The sequence below is a fragment of the Arachis hypogaea genome, chromosome 3, assembly GCF_003086295.3.
Source record: "Arachis hypogaea cultivar Tifrunner chromosome 3, arahy.Tifrunner.gnm2.J5K5, whole genome shotgun sequence".
In the NCBI taxonomy this organism is placed as follows: Eukaryota; Viridiplantae; Streptophyta; class Magnoliopsida; order Fabales; family Fabaceae; genus Arachis; species Arachis hypogaea.
Window position 1 is genome coordinate 71,234,407 of NC_092038.1, and position 16,420 is coordinate 71,250,826.

General features: G+C 36.6%; 1 non-coding gene across 1 annotated transcript; it reads left to right on the forward strand.

The window, feature by feature from the left end:
• Positions 1-1,736: 1,736 nt before the first annotated feature.
• On the forward strand, positions 1,737-1,840 carry LOC112793180 (small nucleolar RNA R71). The gene has a single exon (XR_003197886.1). It is a non-coding gene; the product is annotated as a small nucleolar RNA R71 (small nucleolar RNA).
• Positions 1,841-16,420: the final 14,580 nt, after the last annotated feature.

Below are 16,420 nucleotides of genomic sequence, written 5' to 3' on the forward strand. Positions count from 1 at the left end.
TCAAGAGCTTCCAGTTAATCAATTAAAGCCAATAATATAAAAAGCTAAATAAGAATCATAAATATATGGAATACCTCAATTAACATTCATTCAAAGCAGTCAAATCTAACATGGAAAATATTCATATGTCAATTGGGCAACATAAATCAAACATAAATAAAAGCATTAAAGTATCTCAAAGTAGAAAAGAGGTCAAAATAAAGGAATATTGAACCTGTAGCTCAGAAGAAATTGTAAGTTGAAATAATAATAAATCCTAAATCCTTTAAGAAGAATCTTAATCCTAAATCCTGAGAGAGGAGAGAACCTCTCTCACTAAAACTACATCTAAACTATGAAAAGTAACTAATTGGCTAGCTCCCCCTTTTCGGATGCATTCCTCCACTTCATAACCTCTGGTCTGTGCTTTGTGGACTTGGATTTGGGCTAAAAAGGGCTTTAGAAATTGCTGGGATCGCTTTCTGTAATATTTGGTGCGTGGCCTCTGTCACGCGTCCGCGTGGGTCACGCGGTCTTGTCATGTGAAATTTTCCTTGTCACGCGGTCGCTTCAGTCATGCGTCCGCGTCATATGCATTTCGCTTGTGGCGCGCGATAGCGTCAATCATGCGATCGCGTCACTGCCATTACGTGCTGGCATGCAGCCGCGTCGCCCATGCTATCACGTCGCTACCAGTTTCTTCAAAAGCTCCGTTTTATGCTTTCCTTCCATTTTTGCATGTTTCCTTTTCATCCTTTAAGTCATTCCTGCCTTAGAAGATCTGAAATTACTCAACACACGAATCACGTCTGGAATGGCAATAAAAGATAATTAAAATTAATACTTTTAAAGCCTAGAAAACATGTTTTTCACATACATCTCATAATAAGGAAGGGAAGGTAAAACCATGCAATTTCACATGCATAAGTGGGTGAAGGATTGAATAAAACACTTAAATTCAGCACAAATTATATCATAAAATATGGGTTTATCAGACCTTGTTTCACTCATGAAACTTAAAGTGGCCTTAGACAGATCAGAGATTAAATTTGCTAAGTTAGAGGTACTCTGTTCATAATTCTCTGTCTGTTGCTGAGAAGATGATGGATAAGGCTTGATATTGCTGAGCTTATTTCTTCCACCATTATTAAAGCCTTGTTGAGGCTTTTGTTGATCCTTCCATGAGAAATTTGGATGTTTTCTCTGTGATGAATTATAGGTGTTTCGATAAGGTTCACCCATATAATTTACTTCTGCTATTGCAGGGTTCTCAGGATCATAAGCTTCTTCTTCAGAAGATGCCTCTTTAGTACTGTTGGATGCATTTTCTCCGTGATGAATTATAGGTGTTTCCATAAGTTTCACCCATATAATTTACTTATGCTATTGCAGGGTTCTCAGGATCATAAGCTTCTTCTTCAGAAGATGCCTCTTTAGTACTGTTGGATGCATTTTGCCATCCATTTAGACTTTGAGAAATCATGTTGACTTGCTGAGTCAACATTTTGTTCTGAGCCAAAATGGCATTCAGAGCATCAATTTCAAGAACTCCCTTCCTTTGAGGCGTCCCATTATTCACGGAATTCCTCTCAGAAGTGTACATGAACTGGTTATTTGCAATCATGTCAATAAGTTCTTGAGCTTCTGCATGCGTTTTCTTTAGGTGAATGGATCCACCTGCAAAATAGTCCAATGACATCTTAGAGAACTCAGATAGACCATAATAGAATATATCTATCATGGTCCATTCTGAAAACATGTCAGAAGGACATCTTTTGGTCATCTGTTTGTATCTTTCCCAAGCTTCATAGAGGGATTCACCATCTTTTTGTTTGAAGGTCTGAACATCCACTCTAAGCTTGCTCAGCTTTTGAAGAGGAAAGAACTTAGCCAAGAAGGCCGTGACCAGCTTATCCCATGAGTCCAGGCTATCTTTAGGTTGAGAGTCCAACCATGCTCTAGCTCTGTCTCTTACAGCAAAAGGGAAAAGCATGAGCCTGTAAACTTCAGGATCTACTCCATTAGTCTTAACAGTCTCTCAAATCTGCAAGAACTCAGTTAAAAACTGGTAGGGATCTTCTGATGGAAGTCCATGAAACTTGTAGTTCTGTTGTATTAGAGTAACTAGTTGAGGTTTTAGCTCAAAATTGTTTGCTCCAATGGCAGAAATTGAGATGCTTCTTCCATCAAACTTGGAAGTAGGTGTAGTACAATCACCAAGCATCCTTCTTGCATTATTGTTGTTGGGTTCGGCTGCCATCTCCTTTTCTTGTTCAAAAATTTCAGCAAGGTTGTCTCTGGATTGTTGTAATTTAGCTTCTCTTAGTTTCCTCTTCAGAGTCCTTTCAGGTTCTGGATCAGCTTCAACAAGAATGCCTTTTTCCTTGTTCCTGCTCATATGAAAGAGAAGAGAACAGAAAAAGAAGAGGGATCCTCTATGTCACAGTAAAGAGGTTCCTTATTATTAGTAGAAGAAGAAAGGGGATAAAGAAAGGAGAATCCAAACACAAGGGTGAGGATAATGGCAGTGATTTGAGATGAAGAGAAGTGTTAGTAAATGAATGAATAAATAGAATAATATGAGAGAGGGAGAAATTTTCGAAAATAAATTTTAAAAAGGAGTTAAATGATTTTCGAAAAATAAAGATAAGAAATAAAATTAAAATTAAAATTTAAAACAATTAATTAATTAAAGAAAGAATTTTTGAAAAAAAGGGAGGTATTTTTGAAAATTAGAGAGAGAAAAGTTGTTAGGTGGTTTTGAAAAAGATAAGAAACAAACAAAAAGTTAATTAGTTAGTTGAAAAAGATTTGAAAATCAAATTTGAAAAGATAAGAAGATAAGAAAAAAAGAAGTTAGAAAAGATATTTTAAAATCAAATTTTTGAAAAGAGATAAAATTTTGAAAAAAATATGATATAAAAGATAAAATGAAAAGATATGATTAAAAAGATATGGTTAGAAAAGATTTAATTTTTAAAATTAAAATTAATTACTTAACTAACAAGAAACTAAAAGATATGATTCTAGAATTTAAAGGTTGAACCTTTCTTAACAAGAAAGTAACAAACTTCAAATTTTTGAATCAATCATATTAATTGTTAGCATAATTTTCGAAAATAAAGATAAAACTAAGAAAAAGATTTTTGAAAAATATTTTAAAACATTAAATTTTCGAAAATTAAATAAAAAATGAAAAAGATTTGATTTTTGAAAAAGTTTTAATAAGATAAGATTTTTAGAATTTGAAAATTTGACTTGACTTACAAGAAACAACTAATTTTAAAAATTTTTGACTAAGTCAACCCAAATTTTCGAAATGTTGAGAGAGAAAAGGAAAAGATATTTTTTTATTTTTGAATTTTTAATGATAAGAGAGAAAAACACAAATATGACCCAAAACATGAAAATTTTGGATCAAAACCAATGATGCATACAAGAACACTATGAATGTCAAGATGAACACCAAGAACACCTTGAAGATCATGATGAACTTCAAGAACATATTTTTGAAAAATTTTTGATGCAAAGAAAACATGCAAGACACCAAACTTAGAAATCTTTAATGCTTAGACAATATGAATGCAAAGATGCACATGAAAAATAATAAAAGACACAAAACAAGAAAACATCAAGATCAAACAAGAAGACTTACCAAGAACAACTTGAAGATCATGAAGAACACTATGAATGCATGAATTTTCGAAAAATGCAAGAAATATTTTTAAAGCATGCAATTGACACCAAACTTAAAACATGACCCAAGACGCAAACAAGAATCACAAAATATTTTTGGTTTTTTTTTTATTTTATGATTTTTTTTGTATTTTCTTTTATATATATATTTTTTAGATTTTACTTTGTATTTTTCGAAAAACATATAGGAAAAAGAAAATAAGAAATTCAAATTTTTTAAGAAGAATTCCAAGAATCTTTCAATGTTTAACCTAAAGCTCCGATCCAGGAATTGGACATGGCTTAATAGCCAGCCAAGCTTTAGCATACATAGTTCAAGCATGTGAAGAGGAGCCTCAGTTCAAAAGAAATTGGATATGGCTTTACAGCCAGCTTGGATTCAACATGCTTCATGAAACTCTAGAATCCATTCTTAAAAGTTTTGAAACCATAGAATAATTTATTTTTAATTAAATTTTTTTTGAAAATAGGGATAAATTTTTTTGAAAAATTTTTGAAATTTTTTTTAAAATAAAACAAAAAAAATTACCTAATTTGAGCAACAAGATGAATCGTCAGTTGTCCAAACTCGAACAATCCCCGGCAACGATGCCAAAAACTTGGTGCACGAAATTGTGATCATCAACAATGGCGCCAAAAACTTGGTAGCGCTCTCAAACGTGAATCACACTTAGTCACAACTCCGCACAACTAACTAGCAAGTGCACTGGGTAGTCCAAGTAATACCTTACGTGAGTAAGGGTCGATCCCACGGAGATTGTTGGTATGAAGCAAGCTATGGTTATCTTGTAAATCTCAGTTAGGCGGATAGTAAATGTTATGGAGTTTTTGAATAATAAATAAAACAGAAAATAAAGATAGAGTTACTCATGTAATTCAATGGTGGGAATTTCAGATAAGTGTGTGGAGGTGCTTGTCCCTGTTGGATCTCTACTTTCCTACTGTCTTCCTTCAATCCTTCTTATTCCTTTCCATGGCAAGCTATATGTAGGGCATCACCGTTGTCAATGGCTACATCCCATCCTCTCAGTGAAAAAGGTCCAAATGCTCTGTCATGGCACGGCTAATCATTTGTCAGTTCTCGATCATGTTGGAATAGAATCCCTTGATTCTTTTGCATTTGTCATCACGCCCAACAATCGCGAGTTTGAAGCTCGTCACAGTCATTCAATCCCTGAATCCTACTCGGAATACCACAGACAAGGTTTAGACTTTCCGGATTCTCATGAATGCCGCCATCAACCTAGCTTATACCACGAAGATTCTGATTAAGGAATCTAAGAGATATGCGCCCAGTCTAAGGTAGAACGGAAGTGGTTGTCAGTCACGCGTTCATAGATGAGAATGATGATGAGTGTCATGGATCATCACATTCATCATGTTGAAGTGCAACGAATATCTTAGAATAAGAACAAGCGGAATTAAATAGAAAATAGTAGTAATTGCATTGAAACTTGAGGTACAGCAGAGCTCCACACCCTTAATCTATTGTGTGTAGAAACTCCACCGTTAAAAATACATAAGTGATGAAGGTCCAGGCATGGCTGAATGGCCAGCCCCCAAACGTGATCAGAAGATCAAAAAATACAATCAAAGACTAGACAATCAAAGACACTGAATACAATAGTAAAAAGTCCTATTTATCTAGACTAGCTATTAGGGTTTACAGAAGTAAGTAATTGATGCAAAAATCTAATCGCGTGCTTGGGCTGAGCTTGAGCTTTACACGTGCAGAGGCTTCTTTTGGAGTTGAACGCCAAGTTGTAACGTGTTTTTGGCGTTCAACTCTGGTTCGTGAAGTGTTTCTGGCGTTTGACTCCAGAATATAGCATGGAACTGGTGTTGAGCGCCAGTTTTCGTCATCTAATCGCAAATAAAGTATGAACTATTATATATTTCTGGAAAGCTCTGGATGTCTAATTTCCAACGCCGTTGAGAGCGCACCATTTAGAGTTCTGTAGCTCCCAAAAATTCATTTCGAGTGCAGGGAGGTCAGAATCCAACAGCATCAGCAGTCCTTTGTCAGCCTTTTATCAGAGTTTTGCTCAGGTCCCTCAATTTCAGCCAGAAATTACCTGAAATCACAGAAAAACACACAAACTCATAGTAAAGTCCAGAAATGTGAATTTAGCATAAAAACTAATGAAAACATCCCTAAAAGTAGCTAGATCCTACTAAAAACTACATAAAAACAATGCCAAAAAGCGTATAAATTATCCGCTCATCACGTACCGGTCGTAGGCCGCTCTCACGATGGGAAACCGAGCAACATGGCACTGGGACATACCTACAGTGGGGGAACCACTCAGTTAGTCTAAGTGACCGGGAGATCAGAGCTAGCCCAGAAACTACATCTTGCCTACTCTATAAGTACAACCAAATAAGGAGCAAAATCTATTGCCAGAGTAAATCCTAATGGAATGGTAACCCCCCTAACACGCCTATCTAAACACTAATAACGCTCGATATACAAAAACAGCATGCACACAGAAGCAAAGCAAGGAAATGAAGGCCATAAATAATAAGGTAAAACCGCAGGGATTAAAAGAAAGGAAATAAAGCTTACCAAAATGATTGTACTGATCTGGAGAAGCAGGGGGAACTAATGCAATCAACCCAAGGAATGGTGACAGGAAAGGGGAGAATGTAGAAGGCAAATGCAGAGATAGTAAGATAATGGTAAGGGATGAGAAACACAACTGAATCGAGAACTAAGAAACTGACTCAAGAAGCGAGAAAGGCAAGGGTAAAATGGTTTTTGCTACCATAAGCATTAATGGTCAGTGCGAAAAGCGAGGCGTCAAATGGCACGCCCCCGCATCGAAGATGCTCACGCGCGTAGAGAGCGCGTCCCGAGCATGAGTAACCGACAAAGCGGCGACACACCCACAATAAAGTTAAACGCACCATCCACGGCGCTCACGGCCATAGCTGGCGCGTTGGGGACACTGTTATTGTCCAGCCCAGCTGGCACCTAGGCCGACCCGGCCCACAGGAAACCCGATCTTCTCGGTCGGGTCCCCGCTACCCGACCCGATCGGTCTGCGACCCGGGCACACCCTCGTTACTAGCTGTATGACAGCTATGAGGAAGTAAGCTTCTAGGAAGGAGGCCTCCTCCTGTGGGCCCCGTCCCACTGACAGGGTAATTAAGGGGAGGGTCCTACCCCTCTCCCAAGGTACGTCACTCTACCCTCAACTCTCGCATCACCTATACACGCTACAGACTTGAGCGTCGGAGTGTCATTGCAGGTGACACCCCCTCTCCACTTAAAGTGCTCGGAAGCTCAGCTACTCCTTTGCTCACACCACCAGCTGAAAACAGGCGGAGACCGACCTCTCCATCCCGAGACCCCTGCGAACAGTCTGGTACCCGACTGAAGAACTGAAGATTAATGGTTTAGAAGTTATAGTAAACTCTCGTTGTAAGTATAGTTACTAAACCAAGCAGTCAACCTTTCTTACAAACGTTTTGGTTGTCACAAGTAACAAAACCTTTTTAAAATTGATAACCGAGTATTCAAACCTCGGGTCATCTTCTCAAGGAATTGCAGGGAGGTATGTTCTTATTATTGGTTATGGAAAAGTATATTTTTGGGATTTTCAAAAGGGTTGAACAAGTAATGTAAAATAACAAGTCGTTAAAATAATAAATAGTAAAGCTCTTGGCAAGGTATGAGAACTGGAAGTCCTATCCCGGTTATCCTTATCAATTGTGATGAGAATTGGATTTTTCTCCCACTAAGTCAACCTCTAACTATGAAGGTAAGTCAAGTGGATGAATTAATTTTGATTCCTCAGGTCCTAGTCCTTCCTTGGGAAAGGGTAGAGTTATTGGAACTCGAATTAATTCTTGAAGAATTCCAATTTTCAGTCAACAATGAGTTTGATAACTCAAGAGTTACCAATTAATCAACTAAAGCCAAAAGGGAATAAAATCTACTTGAATGAAAATAATTTGGATAGAGCCCAAGCATCAGTAACATATAAGTCTGAAATACCTCAATTGTATTAATAAAATAAAATCAATCCAAATATGAAGAGTCATAAGCCAAATAAGCAACATCAATAATCAACAATTAAGAGAAGTCGAAATAAAAAGATATTGAACCTGATAAAAAGATGAGATAAAAATATTCCTAAGTTCTAAAAATACTAATCCTAATCCTAAGAGAGAGGAGAGAACCTCTCTCTCTAAAAACTACATCTAAACTAAAAATTATGAATTATGAAAAGCATGTTGAGTCTCTACATGTTTCCTGACTTTAATCTGTGTTTCTGGGCCGAAAACTGGGTTGAAATGCGGCCCAGAATCTCTGCCAGTGACTTTTGTAATTCTGCAGATCGCGCACGTCACGCATCTGCATATCGTCCACGCGATCGCGTCACTTAGCATGTTTCGTATCACGCGTGCGCGTCATCCACGCATTCACGTTGTTCGTACAGCTTCCAATCAGCACGGTCGCATCAGGCACGCGAACGCGTCACTCTGATTTCTTCCATTTCGCGCGGTCGCGTAAGCCATGCGACCACGTGACTTCTCGCTGGTCTTCTCCTCAATTCCCTTGTGTTCCTTCCATTTTTGCACGCTTCCTCTTTATTCTCTAAGCCATTCCTGCCCTATGAAGCCTGAAACACTTAACACACAGATCAAGGCATCGAATGGTAATAGGAGAGGATTAAGATTAGCTAAATTAAGACCAAAGAAGCATGTTTTCAATCATAGAACTAAACTAGGAAGGAATTGTAAAATCATGCAAATCATATGAATAAGTGGGTGAAAAGCTTGATAAAACCACTGAATTAAATACAATATAAACCATAAAATATTGGTTTATCACCGACCTACCATACAGTTTTATTTTATTGTGTCGATTTGAATGTAATTTTGATACAATCAAATTCAAATAAAAATAATATATATACACACTAAAATTTTAATTGTCAAATAAGCAAGGTTCTGAAAACTGAACCGGTCATCGAATCGCTCTAGGTACTGGTTCATTGGTTCATAGGTTCAACCGGTTCGACCGTGGTTGAACCGAAAAAACCGTTTTATAATAAAATAATAAATAAAATATAAATAAACACATGAAAATATAATTATAGTGTAATCTAAACTTTAAAATATCATTCAAATTAAAAGTACTACATAAACCAAAATATTATAATCTCATTCAAGTACAAATTCAAAAATCAAAAGTCAACAAACAAAACAACCAATCAAACATAACATAGCAGCATCAAAATGATCCAAGTTTGTCATCAATCATCAAAATCCTCCATAACTTGCTGCAGATTTGCATCATTGATTTCATCACCTTCATTTCCACTACTTGGACCATAAAAAGCAATCAGGAATCAAGAAATAGGCTGCTGCGTGAAGATTTTTTTTTCCAAAATCAATCAGGTAAAATGATTTAATTTGAACATAACTTTTATACTATCGTAATTTTTTTTGTCAAAATTAATATGTATAAAGTGTAAATATTCAAAGACTTATTTTTCTTTTTAGTCATTTTTATTTGTATTTGATAAAACGAATTAGCATAACAGAGATAATCATTACTCATTAGTATAGTACTAACTTCAAAGATAAAATTTTAAAGCTTGTAAATTCAACAACTTGATTAAAAATAAAATATACAAAATAAGTAAGGATGATTACCAACAAAATTATAGCACACACCAACTAAATTAATCAGAAAATCAAACTCCACAAAATCTACAAATCAAACACCTTTGGTCCCAAGAAAACTCATACTTTGTCACTCTAAAGACAAGAATTTTGTTTCTACTTTTGCAAGAAGAAGTTGCAACTTGCTTCCCTTTCACTTCTTGCCCATATTCGAGTATCTTCACTAACTGTTTTAACTATTTACTATCTCAGAAATGCCATGAATGAAGCTTTGAAAGACATAAAAGGTGGCAAGAACAAGAAGTAGTCAGTAAATCAGTAATCATTTACACATTGATTCCACTCTTCTTGTCCCATCTTGAGTTGATTCTCTACAAAATCAGAGTTCACACAATTAGATTTCATAAAATCAGAGTTCACAAAATCATGTCAAAAAATCAGAGTTCACAATTTTATCAGATTTCACAGTTTCATCAGAGTTCACAGAGTTCACAGTATCAGATTTCATCACAGCATCAGAGACTCAGAGTCAGTTCATCATGCAATAGTTATTCAGTGATTCAATCAAGCAATCATAAGTTCATAACTAAAATAAAAATTACCTGGAACTCTATTGTTTTCTCTCAGAACTCGAAGGCACCTTGACTCCTTGAGGCTTCAGACTTCACAAATCACAAATTCAACTGAACTCTATTGCTTTTTCTCAGAGCTCGAAGGAGGTGACTGGTCGAAGTGGCTGAGTGCGTGACAGAGCTGACGGTGCGACGGACCCAACGGCACGACGGACCCAATGGCGCGACGGATCTGAAGGCGCAATGGTGCTGACAGCATGATGGTGCTGACGGCGCGACGGATCGTGATGGCGTTCAGGCGTGGAGAGTGGAGCTGAAGTGCTGAACTGTGGCCTGTGGCTGTGGGTCTATGGGAGGCAAGTGCGAACTGCGAAGAGCAAAGGGAAGGGAATTAGCAATTAGGGATTTAGGGTTCACAAATAGCAAAACGGCAGCGTTTTGCTGCACAGTTAAAAAACTGGTCGGGTCCCGGTTCGGTTCGACCCACCGGTAACCGGCCGGTTCATCGGTTCAACGTCGGTTTCCTAATTTTGCGGTTTTTCTAATTGTTCAAATCGCTTCAGCAACTGGTTCACGGTTCGACCGGTTCAACCGGCCGATTCGAATCGGTTTTCAGAACATTGCAAATAAGTTATCATGCATTATATATAAATATTAATAATTTATTTTTAATATGTATTTTGTATTTTAATATGTATTTTATAGAAATAACGGTTGATTTGGTGATTCAATTTTGGATTATACGTAGTATAGAATTAATTAGATTAATTTATTCGGATGGAAAAAAATAACATTTTAAAATTTTGAATTATAAAATTTTAAATTTTAAAATTTGGTGACATATATACAAATCCACCTATAAAATCAGCAAGTAACTATCAACCTATCCTAGGTTCATAAACAAACACCGGAAAATCAGATCCAGACTTATACAAAAGTTTTACCTTAAGCTAAAAAAGAGAAAAAAACGCACAATTTTGCAAGTATCAGTAATTTAGCAAGTATTTTTCTTGCCAACCTAAAAAAAGAGTGCATGAAAATTCTTCTACATTCTCATCTATCAGAAAAATTGACAAACCCACACTGCCTAACCTATAACTTCACATTTTTTCTAAATCTTGTTTCCTACATTTGTAGATCCAATCAAATTGTAAATGAATGTCTCTAGAGCTCATTATGAGATTTCTCCTCATCCTTCTCAGATGCACCACCTCCGGGGGCTCTACCTGAGCCCCTAATACACTACGGTGATACTTGGATTACAAACGACTTCAACCATTTGTAGCTTCTCTTCATAATCTTCTTTCTAAAAGAGCCTAGCAGCAGAAATGACACAAATATCTAACACAAAAATAATATGGAATCACTCACAATATAATATGGCAGCAACTATCAACAAGCAAATATAGCAAGTAAAGCAATAACAAGAACACACCAAGATTTTAACGTGGAAAACCCCATCAATGTGAGAGGTAAAAACATGGGTCATCCAGACCAATGAAATAGCTCCACTATAATCAAATGAGGTACAAGAGAGTCTCAAACAAAACACAAAAATGTGCATATAACCAGCCAAAATATCAAAGCACCAAAGCTTATAAACGAGAAGCAAGAAGATGAAATATATCCAAAAAATAGAGCTGCTGTCGAAGACAATTTCTCCTTCTGTAGACCTTCAATTAAAATCTTCACCATTCAGAATAAAGAACAAAATGTGAAAAATCTACAGTCCAAATTTCACGTTGATCCAACGGTGAAACAATGAGAAACTACCGTTCAAAGATTGCTTCTCTGTGTAAAAATGGGAAACCTAATTTCTCTCTTGCGAAACCAATTTCTCTCACTACAAAATTCCTATCAACATCTTCACCATCCAAAATGAAGAACAAGATGAGAGAACAAGCAGTTCAAATTCCAAGCCGATCCAATAGTAAACTTATGAGAAACTACCATTTGAAGTTTACTGCTATGGATAAAAATGAAAATTCTGTTTTCCCTCTTCTTTCTCTCTTTGGTGGCTACTCTCTTTCTCTCAAAAGACCTCAAAAAACTAAATTAGGGTTGTGGCACAATGGGTGCAAAGAGACACCCTCAAAATGTTGGGCTTGGGCCTCACAGAGGAGAGAAAAATCCAACAAATCTCCCCCTTCTCGTCTAGGTGGAGGCCCTCACCATTCCTGCGATCAAACAACATATTTCAAGCTTTTCTCTTGACAATGCTTTTGTCATCATATCAGCACCATTGTCATCAGTGCGAACTTTATCAAGTTCCAACAACTTGGAATCTAACACATCCCGTATCCAGTGATACCTAACATTAATATGTTTAGATCTTGCATGAAAAGTAAAATTCTTGGCAAGATGAATAGCACTTTGGCTATCACACAACAACACATAACGGTCTTGCTTGAAATCAATTGCTGTAAGAAACTTTTTCATCCACAACAACTCTTTATATGCTTCATTTGCTTCAATAAACTCTGCCTCTGTGGTAGAAAGTGCAACACACTTCTGTAGCCTTGACTGCCAAGAAAGTGCAACATTTTTGACACTTATCTTTATATCATGTAGGAATTCTTTCATGAGGAGCTCAAGATCTGATGGTATTTAAGATGAATAGGGAGATGGTAGCTCTTGATATGGGTAGAAGGATGATGATTCTTGATATGGATAGAGAGGTGGTGGTTCTTGGTATGAATATGGAGATGGTGGCTCTTGATAGCTGGAACATGGAGCATTGAAGTTTCTTTGGTTTTGATTTTGCTAACCAAAATTTGAGTCGTTCCTCCATCCACAATAATAAGAATCACTCCTTGGGTGTGAGTAGTAACCCATGTGATCTCTCTCCATTATTTTTCTTAGCACAAAACACCAAAAAGAATTAAGCGCACCATGCGGTAAACATGAAAACAAAGAAGACAGAACAGAAATTTTTTTTTTGAAAAGGAATAAAATAAAAAAATGATAAAAAAATTCGAAAATAAATGAAAAGAAGTGAACTATAAATTCAAAAATTAAACAAAGAAAGATACTAGGATTTTTTTAAAAACATATTTTATTTATTTATTTTTTTAAGAGAAAAATTACTATGGGGACAGCAAACTTAATTTCAAAAATTAAGAAAAAAGAAAAAAATATTAAATAAAATAAATCATTTTTTTTAATTTAAGGAAAAAAGTTAAATGAAATTAAAGTAAAAAAATGCCTAATCTAAGAAATCAAACAACTAGTAGTTGTCAATCACAGTCAATCCCCGGCAACGGTGCCAAAAACTTGGTGCGGTGTTTTTATAACCACAGACTAACCGGCAAGTACACCGGGTCGTACCAAGTAATACCTCAAGTGAGTGAGGGTCGATCCCACGAGGATTGATGGATCAAGCAACAATAGTTGAGTGATAGACTTAGTCAGGCAAACAAAAAGTAATGTTTGGGCAATATAAAAGACATTAAACAATATAAAGAATATTGAAGGAAGGCAAGTAAATAAATTGGGAAGAAAATATGGAGAAAATAGTTAAGGTTTCATAGTTATCTATTTTTCCGGATTAACTTTTCTTACTAACTATTTTAATCATGTAGGATTTAATTTATGGCAAACTATATATGACTAGACCCTAATTCCTTAGACCTTTCTAGTCTCCTCTAAAATTCATCAACAGCCAATTCCTTGGTCAATTAATTCCAATTAGAGGGTGAAAATCAAATTCAAGTTTATATGCCACAAAAATTTTAATTACCCAAAAATAAGGGGATTATATGTCACGTATCCCGTTAAATCCAAATAATTAAAATTTAGGAGAAATTATTTTCAAGCTGTTGTTCAAGTAAAGAGCTTTTCCAAGTTATACAAAAACTCAAATAGAAAGAGGGTCATACTTCCGTTTCACCCAAATTCATAAGATGAAGAGCGAAAACAATTCTTAAATTATAAATCCATACATGAATTAAAATAGAAAAAGTAATAAAATCAATCCATACAAATAGACAGAGCTCATAACCTTAACAATGGAGGATTAGTTGCTCATGAAATGCGGAATGTAAATTTGTATAGAATTTCCTAATGGAATCCCCCTAATGGAATGTAACCTCTCAATAGAAGAGAGGTCTCTCTTTTTTATAACTAATCCTAATTAATTTAAAATCTAATTTCTAAAATTAAAATAATATATTTTCCTATTTTAAAATCAAATTTGAATTTAAATCAAAATTAACTAACTACTCCGCGTCTTGTAACGTGGGGACCACTTGACTTCACTGGATCCGCGCCTAACTTGGGTGCTAAAATGGGACCCAGAAATCACCCCCCAGCGTTTTCTGCGTTTTCTGCACGTGGCGTATGTCACACGTACGCGTCAGTCACGCGTACGAGTCGATGGTCTTTTTCACAAGTAACGCGGACGCGTCGGTCACGCGCACACGTCGCTGTGCAATTCTTTAAATCACGCGTACGCGTCAGTCACGCGCACGCGTCGCCATGGAAAGCTCCAAATCACGCGTATGCATCAGTCACACGTATGCGTCGCTCCTCGCTGCCATCTCCTTTGATTCTTGTGCTGCAGAAACTCCACCAAATCCAGCCGAATGTTACCTAAAATAAACAAAATTGCAAAAGACTCAAAGTAGCATCCATATTGGCAAAAAGATAATTAATTCTTTATTAAACTCAACAAATTAGATGCAAATTCACTAGGAAAAGATAGGAAAGATGCTCACACATCAATAATAAAGAGAAAAATAAAACATAAAATAACATATTGGAGATGCTTTGTTGCTTCTGAACCTCTGCTTTTCTACTGTCCTCATCCAATCATTATTCCATGGCAAGCTATATGTTGGTGGATCACCGTTGTCAATGGCTACCATCCATTCTCTAAGTGAAAACATGTCTTCTACGGTTTCCCGCATGGCTAATCAGTTGTCGATTCTCGATCGTGTCGGAATAGAATACATTTATTCTTTTGCACACTGTCACTATGCCCAACAGTCACGAGTTTGATGCTCGTCACAGTCATCCCATCCTAGATCCTACTCGGAATACCACAGACAAGATTTAGACTTTCTGAATCTCAAGAATGCTGCCAATTGGTTCTAGCTTATACCACGAAGGTTCTGACGTCACGGATTTGAATGTTCTGTTGTCAGGAGAGGTGATTCAGATCCATCGGCCAGAGACCAAAGAGAATATACTCCAGCTATCATCTAATGACTACGTTGAATATCATGTAGACCGCTTTGTGGTTGTCAGGCACGCGGATCTTGGCTAAGCGAGTAACAAAGATTGAGTGATTGTCACGGGTCACCCCTTCATTCTGACTTAACTGAATTAAGTACGAGAGTATATCTTGGAGGAGAAGTAGGTGTGAATTGAATAGAAAAACAATAATACTTGCATTAATACTCGAGGAACAGCATAGCTCCTCACCTTAATCTATGAGGTGTAGAAACTCCACCGTTGAAAATACATAAGAGCAAAAGGTCTAGGCATGGCCGAATGGCCAGCCTCCCCAAATAGCATAGTACATTCGAAATAGGGTTCAAAGACCTAATCAAAGGATCGAAAAGTGGTCCAAAGATGTGAATACAATAGTAAAAAGTGCTATTTATACTAAACTAGTAAACTAGGTTTACAGAAAATGAGTAGATATTGCAGAAATCTACTTCCGGGGTCCACTTGGTATGTGTTCGGGCTGAGAATTGAAGCTTTCACATGCATAGGCTCTTCTTGGAGTTCAAACGCCAGTTTTGGTGCCAGTTTGGGCGTGTAACTCCAGCTTTGGTGTTAGTTCTGGCGTAAAGGGTCTGTGGTGGGCGTTTGGACACCAGTTTAGGCCATCAAATCTCGGACAAAGTATAGAGTATTATACATTTCTGGAAAGCCCAAGATGTCTAATTTTCAACGCAATTGATAGCGTGCCAATTGGGTTTCTGTAGCTCCAGAAAATCCACTTCGAGTGCAGGGAGGTCAGAATCCAATAGCATCTGCAGTCCTTTCTCAGCCTCTGAATCAGATTTTTGCTCAGGTCCCTCAATTTCAGCCAGAAAATACTTGAAATCATAGAAAAACACACAAACTAATCCGTTCATCACAACACCAAACTTAAATTGTTGCTTGTCCCCAAGAAACTAAAAACAACATAGGATAAAAAGAAGAGAATATACAATAAATCCAAAAATATCAATGAAGCTTAGTTCTAATTAGATGAGCGGGACTTGTAGCTTTTTGCTTCTGAATAGTTTTGGCATCTCACTTTATCCTTTGAAATTCAGAATGATTGGCATCTATAGGAACTCAGAATTAAGATAGTGTTATTGATTCTCCTAATTCAGTATGTTGATTCTTGAACACAGAGACTTATGAGTCTTGGCCGTGGCCCTAAGCATCTTATTTTCCTGTATTACCACCAGATACATAAATGCCACAGACACATAATTGGATGAACCTTTTCAGATTGTGACTCAGCTTTGCTAGAGTCCCCAGTTAGAGGAGTCCAGAGTTCTTAAGCAAACTCTTTTTGCTTTGGATCACGACTTTAA